The sequence below is a fragment of the Schistocerca americana genome, chromosome 11 (assembly GCF_021461395.2).
Source record: "Schistocerca americana isolate TAMUIC-IGC-003095 chromosome 11, iqSchAmer2.1, whole genome shotgun sequence".
Lineage (NCBI taxonomy): Eukaryota > Metazoa > Arthropoda > Insecta > Orthoptera > Acrididae > Schistocerca > Schistocerca americana.
The window spans coordinates 24819662-24835574 of record NC_060129.1 but is presented as its reverse complement, the minus strand read 5'-3'; the positions used below and the strand labels follow the sequence as shown (position 1 = coordinate 24835574).

The 15913-nt window shown below is 39.2% G+C and overlaps 1 protein-coding gene across 7 annotated transcripts in view; it reads left to right on the top strand.

Annotated features, from left to right (window-relative positions):
* The window catches only part of LOC124553829, a 286889-nt gene that overhangs the window by 260488 nt on the left and 10488 nt on the right, over positions 1-15913 (top strand). The window contains exon 13 of one of the 7 annotated variants that reach the window (XM_047127816.1): positions 3615-3750. The exons of the other annotated variants lie outside the window; for them this stretch is intronic. The gene's annotated coding sequence lies outside the window, so the exon portion shown is untranslated. The remainder of the gene's footprint in view (positions 1-3614; positions 3751-15913) is intronic. 7 annotated transcript variants of the gene reach the window in all.

Sequence of the window (15913 nt, the reverse complement as noted above, 5' to 3'; positions counted from 1 at the left end):
TACATGCTTTAAAGCAGATAGTGGAGAGACACGGGGAGCTACAAGCTGATCTACATATGGCTTTCATTGATTTGTAGAAATTATATGACAGAGTCCCAAAGGACGGAATATGGATGTGGTGTGCGTACTGTAAGACCTTCAGTACACACACTATCAGATTATTTGACTTGTCGCACTAATGAAGTAGGTGAGTGTCAGCAATATGTCTCGTGGTCTTATCGTGGCGTGTTTATCTTCTGCCATTAGATCAGACGATAGAAATGCCACTTGCATGCTTAGGGTAGCAGATTGACGGTGACCAACTTGAAACAGAGCTTGATTAATTTTCACACACATTTATTAAAATAATAACAAGCCTAAAAATTACTTGTCTGGGTTCTGGATGCTATTTACAATTGACAATCTGAAGTTCCTTTGGTATTGGTACGTTAATCTTATTCTCACATATATCTCTGATACTTGACAAAAGTGTCTATACATTTATCTTCATGGCTATTTACAGGAATATGGTAATCTTATTACGTGCAGACTGAAACTTGACTATAGACTGGTACAGACAAATGTAGAACTCGTACAGGCTGGGACAGACTAATGCAGACTGGTACAAACTGGTGCAGACAAATACAGACTGACTAATCGGAGGTCTGTACACTCGTTATAATACCTCGCGCGTTCATGTATCACTGCGCGAGTGTGATCCGCGAGGAGAAAAGGTTCTACATAAGCAGCAATCTCATTGGCTGCGTTACATATTAATACATGGATCAGTGGAAGCAGAATTTGGTCCGTCTCTATGGCAGCGCCATCTCGTAGTGTGGAGACAGACGAGCGCTGCGCCTGCGCTGTTGTGCTTAGTGGGGCGCACTCTATTGGGAAAGTTGTGTACGCGCTGACCACGCAGAACTATGTACATAACAATGGAGAAGCATGAGAGAGCAGTGCGTGCCAGAGAAGTATGTGAGGTTAGTGAAGGAAATGTACAGACGAGCAATGACACAGGTGAGAAGTAGTGTGGGCATGACAAAGGAGTTTGCAGTAAAAGGGTCTGCACTTAGTCCCTACCTCTTTGACCTGATTATGGATGTACTGGTGGAAGGTGTGAAGAAGGAAGCGCTGTGGAATATGATGTTTGCGGATGATGCGGTTCTTTGTGAGCTGAGCATCGACAGACTTGAAGAAAAGCTGGAGAATTGAAGGAAGGCAAAAGAAAGGGGGATGAAAATTAGCTGCACGAAGTCAGAATATTTAGCACTGAAGGATGTGCAGATGAGGTCTTGCAAGATCCAGGATGATGAGCTGAAATCAGTCTGCAAATTTAAATACCGGGGATCGTACATACAGAGGGGCAGAGGACTGGAAAGTGAAATACGACACCAAATAAATTGCTGTTGGAACAACTGGAGGAAAGTGAGTGGAGTGTTGTGTGACAAGAAGGTGAGCATTGGGTTGAAAGGGAAAGTGCACAAGTCGGTGGTAAGGCCTGCTTTGATATATGGGGCAGAGACATGGCCAATCAGACTAGCCCAGGAAAGGAAGATGGAGGTGGCGGAAATGAGGATGCTGAGGTGGATGTGTGGGGTAACAAGGAAGGACAGGATTAGAATTGAATTTTTTGGAGGAGCTGTGAAAGTGGACCCATGGGAAGTGAGACCCATGGGGAAAAAGATACTAGAGAGCAGACTAAGGTTGTACGGACACTTACAGAGAAAAGGGGAAGAGTATATCGGAAACAGAATTGAAGATATAAAGATTGAATGAGCGAGAAGGAGAGGAAGACTGAAGATGAGGTGGAAGGATAAGATATCCGGGGATCTAAGGGAGAAAGGATGGAAAAAGGAAGAGGCAGTGGATAGAGTACTATAGAGGAGAAGGATTCAGAAGAGCAACGCCGATCCTACGTGACGTGGGACAAGGTGCCAATAAAGAAGAAGAAGAAGATGTTGCTGTTGATAAAAACTGTCAAACAGAGTTTAAACTGGGAAGGTAGCCATAGACCACCACACTGTCTTCCTGAATTTCGCTCTTGTCACAGGACACTCAGGTAAATAACACTGACTCAAAATTTCCCAGGTCCACAATTGTCCATCTGCATGGCTCAACACATATTGTGAGTCATCAATCCATAAAAACTTCATCCACTGCTCACAGACCAAGAAAATGTTTATTTGCACTGCCTTAAATGATGTCATGCAATCCTTTTTATGGACAAAACCTTCTAGGTAGCAGCATGATAATGAAAATTGTCCTGTAATCTCTGTGTGTTGTGTCACTGACACCTGTGCCTAAGCTGCTTCAGAAGTCCTCTCCAGTATCCAGTGTAATTCCTTGATGACTGTTTATTAAACTACACTCTAAATGAGTCAATATTTTAGACATATCAGAGTGGTGATGGGGTATAATATTTTCTCTTCATAACTGTGCACTTGGATACAGATAATTTCTGTGCTTTACTGACACACACTGTGGCTCCTACAGCCATGCCAAATTGAGTCTCACAGCATTCTCTCCAGTTTCTCATTCTGATAAAAATCATATCTATGATGTTGACTCATACTGTCTTTAGTTACATGCTCGTCATTTCATATTGTAAGGATACACAGAAAATTTTCAATGTGGTGTTAAGAGACTTTTAGCCATGCTGTGTACTTTTGCATTCCAGATTCATTTATGAATGAATGACAGTCAACTCATATTTGAGACAGAGTTGCTGTCCAAGTTACTTTCAGTTTTGGTAAATGTAAAAACTTGCATACAAACATGAACAGAAAAAAAAGAAAAATTTTCCATGATGTATAAAAAATGAAAGTTTGATACCATGTGTGAGAACATTCACTGAAAAGAGAGATGTCTTCAAGAAACAGGTCGTGTCAGTTAAGAAAATGTGTTTTTATCTAGTTCAAAATGTACATGATGCCCAATCCGAAAACAACTATCTCGTTCTGATTTCTTATTAAAATATTTTGCCTAATTCAGTAAATGTCAACAGACAGAAGAATATTATCTGGCTAAAACTTTACTTAGATTCTGTCTTGTATGATAGTTTCCTAATTCATATCTTAGCTTTAATGGTACAAAGGAACAGTATACTTAAAGAGAAGGTCGTTCATAGAGGATTGACCTTTTTATACTGAACATAAATGTTTGTGGCCTGTCTTCAGCCTCAAAACATTTGTTAGTACAGAAACCCAGGTGATCAAAACAAAGTTTCTTGATATCACTTTTAAATGTCATAAATTGTTGTATGTTGCCACTCGAACTTCTGATTGACTCATGTCATACTGTTTTCTTCAATTTCATTTATAATTTTTTTACTTCAATTGTGAAATCAAATGACACATTTTCCCCCCTCCCTCTATGATGCTGTATTTGGATTTACAAAATATTTTTGACATTTCTCTTCTAAATATATGTAGATAGTCCACCAATGAAGCAGCAACAGTTAGTGGTGATACAGAGTTGTTGCTCGTCATAATTACACATTGCCTCATGCACATTCCAGTCTGCCACAGTTTATATCACCTCATTCAGTCACATAATTTTCTTTGTCCATAAAAGATGTTTTAGAATTTTCTGATGAAAGTGTGGACTTCCTGATGAAATGTTATGTCTCTTAGGAAATTCCAACATTAAATCAGAAATTGACTATGCTGATGAAGTTGAGGGATATGTAGCAGAGAGAAGTGAAGATGAAGAGTTTTGAACAATGAGGAATTAGTGGAAGAGGATTCATATGCTGTAAATGTTCTAAAGGTGAGAGGAGGTCCTACTACTTACATTTGCCAACAGTAGATGACTCTGTTATCAGTGCTGTTCATCTTATTTTTGACATAGGAATGATATGCTCAAGGAGGAATACATAGAACATAATGCTCAAAAAGTATTAATTTTACCATGTCACTGGAGGGACTGGAAAGATTGATGGCCCTCATATATGCTTGGGGTGTCAATTGTCCAAAAGATATGTCTGCAGAGATCTTTGCTTGCATTCCAGGAGCCCTAATTTCATCAAGGACAGATTTCAGGAGCTTCTTAGATTTCTTGGTTCAATGAAAAATCAGTCTAAGAACCTAAGTACATGTGTTTTCAAAGTCAGAAGGATATTTAATAGTTTAAAGTATTCTACATTATACTGACATTTATAGGTAGAGCAAGTTTGACCAAATTCATCGTGATACAGTAATCACTAAAAGTGCAATGATGAAAATGTTAACATCATCAACATTCAGCTGTTATCTTTGCAAAGTGAAAATAATTGCACTTCAGAGACAGTAACAATATGTGTTATTTCCAACACTTTCTCTTTCAGGCATGATTTGTCGTCCTTCTTTATATATCATAGCATCACACCAGCTTTTCCTGATGATGATCTTTGGGAGCAACTTAACCCTTTGATGGACACATTTTCTGTAGTAATTGAGTGATGTTAATTCTTCTGGTATGATACTAGAATTGTAGTCAATTGACTATATCTATTTTCTATAATTTTATTTTTGTGATTTAGGAACAAGAACTGTGGTGGTATATGTACTTCATGAGCTGTTAAACTGTGGCAGTAAATGGATTTTCCACTTCCCCTTAGTGAGCTTTTATGTGCTGCCATTACACGTAAAAATACTACAAAACAGCATCTTGCATTTTTATTTTACCTTATTTCATAAATATTTACTTTTTATGTTTCCAAGTGGTTTTTGTTCAACATTAATAATGTAGTTCGTGTAAACAAGTCAAATTTCTGTTCAAAACAAATGTTGAAATTTACTGACTTGTCACATGCTCTAGGTGAAAAACAGATGTGAAACTTGCCTTATAATTGAAATAAATGGCTATAGCTCTGTCATAAGTTGCATGCAACTTACGACGGACCTACAACCATTTATTTCAAATGTTGAAATGATAGTCACAATTTTTAATTTTCCATGAAATTGGCAGAAGCCTGGTTTGACACATGGGGCACTTCAAGAGAAATATCTGTGTTTTGTTTTCTTGTCTCAAGCCCTTGTACAACACTTTCAGCTCCATCTGTTTTTTCAAAAGTAGGCATAGATTCACCTACTGCTGCCAGTCGAACATGAAATGGTACAGCATTGTTCTTGGTTATAATGGTTAGTGGACAGCCTTTCTTTGTACAGGATGTGAAGCCATTTATCAATTGTTTCATAAGTTGTAATTGAAAGTTCAGTTGTTTGTAGTATCCTTCTTGTCCTTTGTTCATTTATGTACAATATAAGGCATTTACAATTCCATGTCTAATAAGGAAGTAGATGCCACCATGTCAGTTGATTGTAGTATCCTTCTTGTCCTTTGTTCATTTATGTACAATATAAGGCATTTACAATTCCATGTCTAATAAGGAAGTAGATGCCACCATGTATGAGAATGTAGACCTAGTGCATAACATTCTCTAATTTTACTGAAGTGATCTATGCCTCCCATTATGTCATTGTATGTTGCTACAGCTTTTGGACAACTAATGCTTGTCGTAGTACTGTCCTTATTCTTCCTTAAGACAAGTGTTCTTTCTCTAGTGTTACCTGAAACTGTCAAAATATTGTCAGGTATGTTATCCATCCATTTTATAGGTAGGCAGTACCATATCTGTATTGGAACTGAAATGCTCCACTTTTCTACATAGATTGCTCTTTCATCATTGAATGAAATCCTATCCACTTTACTCTCCCAGTGATCCTTGTTCAACAGCATTTGCATCAGATTCACAGTGGTGAAGTAGTTGTCAAATGCTACCACAATGCCACTGTGTTTCAGCTCTTATGTCAGGCTAATGATTGCTCACACTCCAAGAGAATTTTCTGAAATCCATCACCTGACTTTTCTGCATAAATATCACAATTTGTGATATAACCTGTCTTTGAGCCTGCTAAACACCAAACATTGTATCCTCATTTGATTGGTTTCAAAGGCATATGGATGTTGTCTGCCTCTTGAAAGGTACCATGCTTTCATTTACAGGGAATACCTTATTGTCAGTGTATGGCTTACAAATTGTGCTGTTCAGAAAGGCTCAGAAACATCAGCCTTTTGTCATTTATGTCAATCAGTAATTTTCTAAACCTTTTTATGTAGAATAAAACATCAATCTTGATGAAACATTTTAAAATTGAAATTAAAACAGTCCTGATCACAATAGAACATTTACTGAATACGTCAACTGGTTTGTCACGTAACAACCATCTACAGATCATGCGAAATGTAAGTACAATATACTCCTTTTGTCAGAAAAGTTCCAAGACAGGTATTTCAAAAATGGAAAATTGCTTTTACCAAGTAATGAATCTGGTTCCTATTGATGAAGCCCACTTGGCTGTCCATACACAGTTGCCAACCTTTCTGGAAGCCTTTGAAGCAAGCAGGGAAATTTTCAATTTTAATGCTTGTAAGCTCATTTGTCACAGCCCATTGAATGTCTGCAATATCTTGATGAAACTTTCAGTCAGCTTTTCACTAACAGAAACAAGAAAAAATCACAAAGTGATAGTTTGGGAGATTATGGTGGATGTGGGATGGTAATAGCAGAATGTATGACCACATACTCTGTAACAGATAAAGTGGTATTAGGTCTTGCATTGACATGCAGTAAGAACCAGTCCTGAGAGTGCCACAAATCGGAGCAGTGATGCTGAATTGCTTTTCAAGACTTTGATGTAAAAAGCTTGGTTCACTGTATGACCTGGAGGAAAATACTCATGGTGAACTAATCCTTTACTATCAAAGAATACAATCAACATCATCTTTGTTCTTGAAGATCACCGTTTCACTTTTTTTGAGGCTGGTGATCCAGAACTCTTCCATTCAGCACTTTGAGGCTTTGTGTGAGGGTCATACTGGTAGCACCAACTTGCATCCCTAGCAGTAATCTTTCACAGAAAGTGGGATCACATCTGGCTCCATCCAATAGCTGAGCAGAAATTAGTCATCTTTCCTCTTTGTGGGTCATCTGTTAGTGTGTTAGGGACAAGTTTTGGATAAAATTTGCATTTCCCTTAATCTTTGCTTAAGATATTTTGATACACATCATGATTCTAATTAAGTTTTTCTGCTATCACACACACAGTTACATGGTGGTCTTGGAATAACTACCTGACGTGCTCCACATTTGCAACAGTGTGCTGTAGACGGGCCACTAGCTCAGGGATTGTCTTTTGTGACACTTAAAAATGTGGCTTCTTAAGTGTGCCTCACCTGCATATGGTTGCTTAATCATTGTCCACATTTCACTACTGGTTTTCCTGCGGACTTAAGGTTCACTCTTTGCTCACAATCAGCATCCATTGTGTCACCATAAGTAATGGGCCAAGAACTCAAACAATGTGTTGATAAGCACAACCCTGCCATCTAGAGTGTTTGTGTGGAAACATGGCCAAGGTCATTTCAAGGACGTACTCATACCAAACTGTAACATAAAAACATTTGTTCCTTTTTAGTGTTGCAAATTCAGAAAAAAACCTTTCCTAGAACTTTTCTGATGAAGGGAGTAGATTTAGAGAGAAATCTAATGATAACAGTTTATGCAGGATAGGTAAAATATGACAAAATTAAAGTTAGTTATACTCATGATAGCAGGTAATGGTAGTAGTGAATGGAGCAGGTATCATGGATGCATGAACGCCAACTGCTGATGACAGTAGAGGGGATGCAGGTTCAGTACAGGAAGCTAAGCCCACAGCTTATCGCATTACATCAGTAACGACCAGTCAGGCATACAGGACATAAAAAGCATTATTAAAATAATGTCTACATAAAACAGTGGCCCTCCCCCCATGAACCATGGACCTTTCCATTGGTGGGGAGGCTTGCGTGCCTCAACAATACAGATAGCCGTACTGTAAGTGCAACCACAACGGAGGGGTATCTGTTGAGAGGCCAGACAAACATGTGGTTCCTGAAGAGGGGCAACAGCCTTTTCAGTAGTTGCAGGGGCAACAGTCTGGATGATTGACTGGTCTGGCCTTGTAACACCAACAAAAATGGCCTTGCTGTTCTGGTACTGCGAACGGCTGAAAGCAAGGGGAAACTACAGCCGTAATTTTTCCTGAGGGCATGCAGCTTTGCTGTATGATTAAATGATGATGGCATCCTCTTGGGTAAAATATTCCGGAGGTAAAATAGTCCCCCATTTGGATCTCCGGGCGGGGACTACTCAAGAGGACGTTATCAGGAGAAAGAAAACCGGTGTTCTACGGATCGGAGTGTGGAATGTCAGATCCCTTAATCGGGCAGGTAGGTTAGAAAATTTAAAAAGGGAGATGGATAGGTATAAGTTAGATATAGTGGGAATTAGTGAAGTTCGGTGGCAGGAGGAACAAGACTTCTGGTCAGGTGAATACAGGGTTATAGATACAAAATCAAATAGGGGTAATGCAGGAGTAGGTTTAGTAATGAATAAAAAAGTAGGTGTACGGGTAAGCTACTACAAACAGCATAGTGAACACATTATTGTGGCCAAGATAGACATGAATCGGACGCCTACTAAAGTAGTACAAGTTTATATGCCAACTAGCTCTGCAGATGACGATGAAATGTATGATGAGATAAAAGAAATTATTCAGGTAGTGAAGGGAGACGAAAATTTAATAGTCATGGGTGACTGGAATTCATGAGTAGGATAAGGGAGAGAAGGAAACATAGTAGGTGAATATGGATTGGGGCTAAAAAATGAAAGAGGAAGCCGCCTGGTAGAATTTTGCACAGAGCATAACTTAATCATAGCTAACACTTGGTTTAAGAACCATGAAAGGAGGTTGTGTACATGGAAGAACCCTGGAGATACTAAAAGGTATCAGATAGATTCTTTAATGGTAAGACAGAGATTTAGGAACCAGGTTTTAAATTGTAAGACATTTCCAGGGGCAGATGTGGACTCTGACCACAATCTATTGGTTATGAACTGTAGATTAAAACTGAAGAATCTGCAAAAAGGTGGGAATTTAAGGAGATGGGACCTGATAAACTGACTAAACCAGAGGTTGTACAGAGTTTCGGGGAGAGCATAAGGGAACAATTGACAGGAATGGGGGAAAGAAATATAGTAGAAAAAGAGTGGGTAGCTTTGAGAGATGAAGTAGTGAAGGCACCAGAGGATCAAATAGGTAAAAAGACGAGTGCTAGTAGAAACCCTTTGGTAACAGAAGAAATATTGAATTTAATTGATGAAAGGAGAAAATATAAAAATGTAGTAAATGAAGCAGGCAAAAAGGAATACAAACGTCTCAAAAATGAGATCGACAGGAAGTGCAAAATGGCTAAGCAGGGATGGCTAAAGGACAAATGTAATGATGTAGAGGCTTATCTCACTAGGGGTAAGATAGATACTGCCTACAGGGAAATTAAAAAGACCTTTGGAGAAAGGAGAACCACTTGTACGAATATCAAGAGCTCAAGTGGAAACCCAGTTCTAAGCAAAGAAGGGAAAGCAGAAATGTGGAAGGAGTATATAGAGGATCTATACAAGGGCGATGTACTTGAGGACAATATTATGGAAATGGAAGAGAATGTAGATGAAGATGAAATGGGAGATATGATACTACGGGAAGAGTTTGACAGAGTACTGAGAGACCTAAGTTGAAACAAGGCCCCGGGAGTAGACAACATTCCATTAGAACTACTGACAGCTTGTGAGAGCCAGTCCTGACAAAACTCTACCATCTGGTGAGCAAGATGTATGAGACAGGTGAAATACCCTCAGACTTAAAGAAGAATATAATGATTCCAATTCCAAAGAAAGCAGGTGTTGACAGATGTGAAAATTACCGAACTATCAGTTTAATAAGTCACAGCTGCAAAATACTAAAACTTATTCTTTACAGACTTACTTCAAAGTTCTTAATGTCCAGTCGTGCCAAAATGTCTTGCCAACCTTTGTCTTGGTGTGTTATTGACTTTATATAAACCAAAATATTTAAAAATTCCTCTTTTTCAAGCAACAGTTATCACAAGAATCCTCTTATATATGAGGGTTGGAATTTAAATAGTGTCAAATATTTATTCACAACCGATACTAAAGAGTTACATATTTGCACCTGTTACTATCCTTCAAAGTAGTCACCGGTGTTGTGTAGAACCCGTTGCCAGTGATGTGGAAGGCGTAATATACCATTAGAGAACCTGTTCTGTTGATGGTGCGAATGGAGCAGTCTACTGGGTTCTACACGATACTTTGAAGGACAGTAACATGTGCAAACATGTAACTCTTTTGTATCAGTTGTGTATAAATAGTTGACACTATTTAAGTTCCAACCCTCATATAACAAAATTTCCCTCTGCGAGGAATGCTTCGCCTGTGTAATCCTATTTCCAGATGCAATGTGATCCTTTCATACTTTACAAGCATCAGCCTTGCTCAGACATTTTGTGGTCTGCTGAGTGGAATATTTGTCCTCTGCTGTTAGTGGGAACAGTGAGGTCCTCTGTCAAAGAAAGAGGATGTGGACAGCAGCAGAGACAGAACTGTGAGAGGATACAGTACTTCTTTATTGCTTCTTTACTAATTTATACGACTTGGATTCCACCATGGAACTGCTTATAAGTGGACCTGGAAAGGCATGAGAAGGGACACAAAAAGTCTTTAATTATTCCATCTGGCTAATAAAGACAGTCAAGTGCATTTTTTTCATCACATAGTAGTGGCTGGCATGTTTACAGTTGGAAATGCAGACAGGAAGCTGCTTACACAGTGCAGCACTGACATGGTGTGCTTACTTGGTGATGGTGTGGACACTGCATGTGGCACAGTTGTGTGCAGAACATGTAGCAGGTGGTGGCCGGTGTAGTAGATGGTCACAGTGCTGCTCAGCATCAGGTTACAAACTGCTGGCTGGAATCTAGCGATCGCAAGGAGATGACAGCTGTAGTGTTGTTGGCTTCCCAGGCTGGGTAGACGGGCAGAAGTACCTCCTTTGAGGCCTGGTGGCACAGGTTGAGACAGACTGGGTGTTGCTTGCTACCCAGCTGGCCGAATACACTGATGGGCTGGTATGGCCATTGTAAATACTGCTTCCATGTGCTGACACTTACAGATGGTGCTATGTTTTGGTGTCAGTCACACAGAACCATCTGGAACAGAGCAATGGCTGGGGTCTGGCATAACAGGCAGTGCATGTCAATGATGTAGGAGTGGCTTATTAAAAGCTGGCCCCAGGGCAATGACACCCAGAAGGGGTGCTGATCAAGCATGGATCATCACTGGCTGCAGCAATATCTGTGGTTTGTAGGCTTTGGCACTCATAGTTGACATCGCAGGAGTTGATCACACAGTTCAGTGACCAGCACCTACTGTCTGGTTGTGTCCTCCTTGCAGCTCTTGGCTCCCAACTTTTTCTCCAAGTTCTCATAGACTTTTATCTATTACAGTTCTAAGTTCTCCATTTAAGAGTACTCCCAGAGAATGGGTAAATAGAATAAAAGTAACATAACTGAACATGTTACCATAACATTGAGAGCTTTTGACAGTGTGTATGTTATAATGCTCCTGTCTCACAATGCCAATGTTGAGAAAAAGAGATAAGCCAGTAAAATTTCTCAGCGTTGCTCAACCTAACACATTCCTCTACCTCAAATGACTCTGATGACAACTGGATGTACAACACAGCTCTCCTGTTGTTTGTACAAGGGAATTCAGCTTCTAGAAGTCTGGAGTGCATAATCACCTTTTCTCAGTATCACACTTTGCCTTGGTGTGCAACAGAATATTTTGATTATACCATGCTGTAGAAATACCATGCTGTAGAAATATCATCCTGCCAAAAGAGAACCTCTTGTTCAGCACTTATAGAATGTTGTATGAAGCACTGTATTATACATTCTGTTCATGATGGTATAACTGAAAGTAAACATTGTGCCATATACTCCTTTACATACATTATTTGATTCCCATTTCCTCATTATGTAAAGTAATCCCTGTCAAGTAGTGTTGTGTGCAGTTATACATGCAAGTTTTTATGGGAACCTTGCACCTCACATGTGGCATTAATGGTGGATTTGACCAACAGCAGGGGCAGTTGTAAGGGCCCACACCAAGCAAGAATGGGGAAGTATACTGATAGCCTAACAATAAAACATCAAATGCTATATACATGTGATCCATAAAATCTGTGAACAGTTGGCAAACAACAAAACTTCAAATGCCATTTAGTACAGTGTGTAAAAAGTGCAACTAATATGTGGTGAAATCCAGTAATATCTTTCACATGGGATCCTGCAGAGAAAACAAGCAGTGAAAAGAAATCTTAAAAACATAAAATAGTTTATCTACATGAAATATGTGATATGCTGTACAATAATGCGCTGAAACTACAGGTGGGAATTCGTGTTCAAAAGTCAGTAGTTTACCCATGCTCTGTTTTTAGTTCCCTGCCATAATATACTAGACACAAGACACTGTAATAGACTCAGATTTTGTTTCCTCAATCAGCCATACTGGCAGTGTCAAATAATCATTCTCTTCACCTATGTTCAAAACAACAACATGTAGCAGCTTTGAACAGTTTTATAAATAATTGAAGTCTAAATGACATCTCAAATGGTTCAAATGGCTCTGAGCACTATGGGACTCAACTGCTGTGGTCATAAGTCCCCTAGAACTTAGAACTACTTAAACCTAACTAACCTAAGGACATCACACACATCCATGCCCGAGGCAGGATTCGAACCTGCGACCGTCGCGGTCGTGCGGTTCCAGACTGTAGCGCCTTTAACCGCTCGGCCACTCCGGCCGGCATGACGTCTCATAAGGATACATTTTTATAAGCACTGGGCATGCAGTATTACATGAATTCATTATACTATATTTATAATCTGACCTTTTTCTGCCTTTTTGTTATCCATTTAAGTGTATTCAGTTCCTTAATAAAGTGTTGGAACAACATGTTTACTCTGATTCCTTCAGGACTGGTAGCCTTACGACAGTACTCTCTCTCTCTCTCTCTCTCTCTCTCTCTCTCTCTCTCTCTTTAAAACACACACACACACAACGTTTTATACCATGCTTAGCAACATCAGGCTAAAGAGGAAAATAGAATTGTGTCACACTGAAAGATGACATGCACTTGAATTAAAAATGAATATAATGGGCAATATACTCTAAATCCTCATGAAAATAGTGGCAAAGTTACGCTAGCCTAAAGAGAGGTGTCCGTATTCACCAGATGTAACATTTGACTTACAGTTGTGTATCTGTTTGGAAAGTCAAAGATATGGTTGACATCTTCTTTTTCACAGTGCCAAAGGGGCATACCACCAAGCCAGTGTGATTTGTTTCCCATTGTAGGCATGCTTGTACATGAAGCACTTTATCTATTTCAAATTTCTTGAAACATCTGGAGCTCTGGTTTTTCTCTTGCAGGAACATACGTTACAAGTAACAGTTTTATTTAACATATTGTCTACCTTTTTATTTAGGTGATAGATCTGCAGATGGTGCCCTTTCTTCTTTGTAAGTGCCTGCATTTGTTAGTTTGTCTGCTGTTTTATTTCTAGGAATCTCTCTGCCTTTGTATACAGAACAAACTTTTACCTAGCACATGGAAACACTGTGGTTTCAAGTTGTGACCGTAAATATCTGTTTTATGATGTCATGTACCACTGGATGATTGTTTCATCAATTGTAGAAGTATCGCAGTTTTCAGAGACTGATCTGGTATAAGCCCAAATAAAAACCTGATCATCCAGATATTTCTCAGTGTACATGTACATTTGCTGTAAAACTATTTTCTCAGCCATTCATCATCATCATCATCATCATTTAAGACTGATTATGCCTTTCAGCATTCAGTCTGGAGCATAGCCCCCTTATAAAATTCCTCCATGATCCCCTATTCAGTGCTAACATTGGTGCCTCTTATGATGATAAACCTATTACTTCAAAATCATTCTTAACTGAATCCAGGCACCTTTTTACAAATGTGGCAGTATACATGTGATGTGTTACGACAGCAAAAGGAACCTGTGACCACTGGAGGCAGTGTCACAAGTTCCTCCAAAATCGTAACACAACACACACACACACACACACACACACACACACACACACATATGTAATACTAACTAATGTAAATCCACCCGATGATTGAGGTTTAAACATTCGAAACGCGTCGTGGAAAGAATAAAATGGTGACTGGTAACAGTAAACTTGTTGTTTCATTTAACTCCTATTTTTTTTATTCATTATTAAACCTACTCCTGCATTACCCCTATTTGATTTTGTATTTATAACCCTACCTGACCAAGAGTCTTGTTCCTCCTGCCACCGAACTTCACCAATTCCCACTATATCTAAATTTGAACTATCCATTTCCTTTTTTAAATTTTCTAACATACCTGCCCGATTAAGGTATCTGACATTCCATGCTCCAATTCGTAGAACGCCAGTTTTCTTTCTCCGGATAATGACATACTCTTGAGTAGTCCCCGCCCGGAGATCCGAATGGGGGACTATTTTACCTCCAGAATATTTTACCCAACAAGATGCCATCATCATTTAATCATACAGTAAAGCTGCATGCCCTCGGGAAAAATTACGGTTGTAGTTTCCCCTTGCTTTCAGGGAACAATTGACAGGAATTGGGGAAAGAAATACAGTAGAAGAAGAATGGGTAGCATTGAGGGATGAAATACTGAAGGCAGCAGAGGATGAAATAGGTACAAAAACGAGGGCTAGTAGAAACCCTTGGGTAACAGAAGAAATATTGAATTTAATTGATGAAATGAGAAAATATAAAAATGCAGTAAATGGAGCAGGCCAAAAGGAATACAAACGTCTCAAAAATGACAACGACAGAAATTGCAAAATGGCTTAGCAGGGATGGCTAGAGGACAAATGTAAGGTTGTAGAGACTTATCTCAGTAGGGGTAAGATAGATACTGCATACAGGGAAATTAAAAAGATCTTTGGAGAATGGAGAACCACTTGTATGAATATCAAGAGCTCAGGTGGAAACCCAGTTCTAAGCAAAGAAGGGAAAGCAGAAAGGTAGACGGAGTATATAGAGGGTCTATACAAGGGCAATGTTCTTGAGGACAATATTATGGAAGTGGAAGCGAATGTAGATGAAGATGAAATGGGAGATATGATACTACGTGAAGAGTTTGACAGAGCACTGAAAGACCTGAATCGAAACAAGGCCCCAGGAGTCGACAACATTCCATTAGAACTACTGACAGCCTGGGGAGAGCCAGTCCTGACAAAACTCTACCATCTGGTGAGCAAGATGTATGAGACAGGTGAAATACCCTCAGACTTCAAGAAGAATATAATAATTCCAATCCCAAAGAAAGCAGGTGTTGACAGATGTGAAAATTACCGAACTATCAGTTTAATAAGTCACAGCTGCAAAATACTAACACATATACTTTACAGACGAATGGAAAAACTGATAGAAGCCAACCTCGGGGAAGATCAGTTTGGATTCCATAGAAATGTTGGAACACGTGAGGCAATACTGTCCCTATGACTTGTCTTAGAAGAAAGATTAAGGAAAGGCAAACCTATGTTTCTAGCATTTGTAGACTTAGAGAAAGCTTTTGACAATGTTTATTGGAATACTCTCTTTCAAATTCTGAAGGTGGCAGGGATAAAATACAGGGAGCGAAAGGCTATTTACAATTTGTACAGAAACCGGATGTCAGTTATAAGAGTCGAGGGGTATGAAAGGAAGCAGTGGTTGGGAAGGGAGTGAGACAGGGTTGTAGCCTATCCCCGATGTTATTCAATCTGTATATTGAGCAAGCAATAAAGGAAACAAAAGAAAAGTTCAGAGTAGGTATTAAAATCCATTGAGAAGAAATAAAAACTTTGAGGTTCGCCAATGAGATTGTAATTCTTTCATAGACAGCAAAGGACTTGGAAGAGCAGTTGAACAGAATGGACAGTGTCTTGAAAGGATGGTATAAGATGAACATCAAC